The sequence below is a fragment of the Pteropus alecto genome, unplaced genomic scaffold, assembly GCF_000325575.1.
Source record: "Pteropus alecto unplaced genomic scaffold, ASM32557v1 scaffold125, whole genome shotgun sequence".
Classification (NCBI taxonomy): Eukaryota; Metazoa; Chordata; class Mammalia; order Chiroptera; family Pteropodidae; genus Pteropus; species Pteropus alecto.
Window position 1 is genome coordinate 9,695,301 of NW_006436888.1, and position 3,413 is coordinate 9,698,713.

The window sequence follows — 3,413 nt, forward strand, 5'->3', positions numbered from 1 at the left end:
CGGACCTCGAGGGGCGAGGGCAGAGGGAAGACTGTGGGCTCCACCCCCAAGCACCGCCTCCCTCGGTGGCTTTTAATCTGTGTCCTTTCCACATGATAAACCTTGACCGTGAGGTTCAGGGCTTTTCTGCGTACCGGGCGTGCTCCTGAGGGTTACTGCACTTGACAGTGGTCCCAAGACCTCCAAACGCAGCACCTGGTGTCAGAAGCGAGGGTGGCCCTGGGGACATCTCCCTGCAGCCTCACACAAGGATACCCTGAAGGCCGCTCGAGAGGGGCATGGCCGTGCTCAGGGCCCTGCCCCTCCCTCTGGCCCTGACACTGTCGCCAGGCCCTCATGGGGAGGGGACAGTGTTCCCCCGCCCGCAGCACCCAAGACGTCGCCATGGCCACACGAGAACGTGATTCATGCCCTGCGTGGAGTCCGTGTTCGAAATGCTGAAAAAGAAGGAAGAGCAGAAGGAGGCAGCGAGACAGAAATAGGCACACGCAGATGAAAAGAGGCTTTTGTTTGCACAGAACTTTCTGCCAGAGACCCCGAAACAGGGAGCTGGGGAGGCAGAGAAGGTGCGGCCAGCTCACTCCGCCCTGTTCCCAGCCGGAGCAGAGCTGGAGCTCTGAAAGCATCTTCCCGAAGCAGAACGCTGGGCGGGGGGCCCGGGAGGGGACCCCGAGGCTGCACGGAGAGCCGCTGCACCCGCGCCCCACGGCCTGGCCCACAGGCCCTCCTGCCAGAACTCCCCTCCGCCCCAGCGCTCGGCTCCCCCGCCGACCTCTGAACCTTCAGCAGGGGTGGTGGGTCAGCTCTTTTTGGAAAGGCCCGGAGAGGATGTTTTGGGCTTTGGGGTCTGGCGGGGAGCCTGTCACGACCACTCAGCAATGTCCTCGACGCAAACGCACCCTCAGGCACTAAGCCAGTGGGGGGTGTGGCCACTGCCAATAAAACTTTATTTACAAAATCAGGCAGCCCGCGGGTTTGGCCCTCAAGCTAGAGCTTGCGGTCCCCTGGCCTAGTGAGCAGCTCCGATGGCCTGAAAGCTCCCTGAAGCCCCCTCCCGTGCCCTCTCCCGCCCCCGGCCCTGTGCTCCAGCCTGGCCTCTCGGCCCGCTGGCAACCTCTGGGCTGGGACTGCCAGATTGAGCAGTTAAAATACAGGCTACCCGGTTACTTTACCACTTCGGGAAAACAACGAACGGGTTTTTCGTTGCAGTATATCCCATGCAAAATTCGGGACATACTTATGTTGTTTATCTGAAACTAGAACATAGCCAAGCAGCCTGGGTTGGGTCTGGAAGCCTCGTCCAGGGACAACGGGTCCAGTCAGTCCATAGAGACCCCGAGTTCTTCTGCTTCAGGAGCAATGCCCCCCAGAATCGGTCATTCTGATAAAGCCTCGAGAGGGGGAAGGAGCGAGCGAAGAGAGAGGGAGGAAGGGGGGGGGAGGACCGGACGGGCAGAGGCCCCCTGTTAGCTGACGTGTCTGTAGCAGTTGTCTACTGCTGCGTAACAAACGACCACACGCTCAGTCTGCGTGCACAGGAGGCTGGCAGCACCCAAGCCCTCGCGACTGCGGGGCTGAGGCCCCCTTTCCTGGACATGGGGCCAGCCACGCCCTTCCCTGGTTCCCAGTCCCCCTGCCCCGGTTCCCAATCCCCCTGCCCCACGCTGCATCCCTCCGCCCTTGTCTCTGAGCAGAAGGGCGCCTGAGGGCACCCTGGGCTCGCGTGGATGATCCAGGAGAATCTCTTTATTTTAGGATCAGCTGATTAGCGACCTTCATCACCTCTGCAAGGTGCTGCTTGTGTGTCAGGGGACAAATTCAGGGCATGGTATCACATCGTGGTCATAGCCCGGGAACCAGGGGCAGGGCCCGTTTGGGGGCCGTGACTGTCCCCCCACGTCGGCCACAAGATAGGGACACACAACCCAGGGACTCAGAAGTGCACTGGACAGACGTCGCCCCGTCCCTGGGAACGCCTCCGCTGCCGTTCCTGGTCCCCAGTGAGTGCTGTTTGGGGGTCCCCTGAGGAGTTCGTGGCAGACAATGTGCTCCCAGCCCCTAGCGTTAGAGGCCTACGTCACTCGAAAGCACAAGGCAGGGTCCCAAACAGAAACAGGCCCCATCCTGAGGTCCCGTGGGCTCGGCCCATGCACGGAGCGCCTCCCGTGAGCGCAGCGAATGCCCAGGACTGACACGTCCGAACTCGTGTGCCCTTGGCGGCTGCTGGTCACTTGGCGGCTTCGGGGTTTTCTTGCTTCGTGTTTTGATTTGGTTTTGTGGTTTGCCTGGGGCTCCTTTCTGTCACAGCGATTTGAGGTCCAATAACCTCAGTGACATTTGGCAGCCATAAGTTCTGGCCCCAGAAGGCCTATTGACCCTGACTGCTCCTCCCACCCAGCATGGCCTCCACGGGCTCCACGAGCACCCCCAGGATGGCCCGTCCCCCACGAGACGTCCAGCTCCTTAGCGTAAATGCACGGCTCCATGCGGTTCGGAGCAGCTGCGTGGTCTCAAAGCTGCTGCGGCCGGACCCGCGGGGGGAGTCGGTTGCGACATCTCTGCTCTTACCACACGCCCCTGCGGTGGTCGGGGGGGCACTGTGCGGGGACCTGGTGACACCCTAACCTCGGAGCAGGCCCCGCCGGCTTCCCCGTGACCTCCCTGTTCCCAGCAATTACATTTCCTGGGGAGCAGTGAAAGCGACTCGTGGGACGGAGGCCGGATGCGAACTCTAAGACGTGGAGAGTGTGTCACACGTCCTGTCATCTCCACAGACGACCAACAGCAGACGGGGCCCAGGACACCGTCTCAAATCCTCTGCAGGCCAGAGCGGCCCTCAAAAGTCATTTTCCAAACACTTAAATCCCCGATATCGACTGCTTATCATTTGCTCTGTCTCCTTCTCCAAAAGGTGGAGGGCAAAGGAACATTCTGGAACAAACCGCATTCAAGCTAACGGGTTTGCTCCTGCTTCGCACATTTTCCTGACCAGGTTGCCTGCCGGGGCTTGGGACAGGACACGGAGGTGGGTGAGGCTGGGCGGTGGGACCCCTGCCTCGTCTGACACTGGGCGGGGTCCCCCAGGGGACAGCGGTTTCCTGGGAGCCAGGAGCCGAGCAGGCGTCACACTCCTGTGCCTACCGGGCCCTGCTGTCAACGAAAAAGCCAGATCACAGCCAGGGACGCTCCAAGCTTGTGGCCTGCGGCCGGGCCACAGAGGTCCCATGTTAGCAAGGGGTCCCGGCCGGTGTCTCGCAGACCACATGGCTCAGCCCCGAGGTCCGGGGAGACGGGACGCGGAAGTCACCGAGAACCAGATCCGTCTCGGAGCCGCGGCTGGAACCCACGCCCAGCAGCTCAGACCCCTCGCCAGCGCATGGCTTACTTCTCCCCCGGGTACCTGCCAGCAGCAG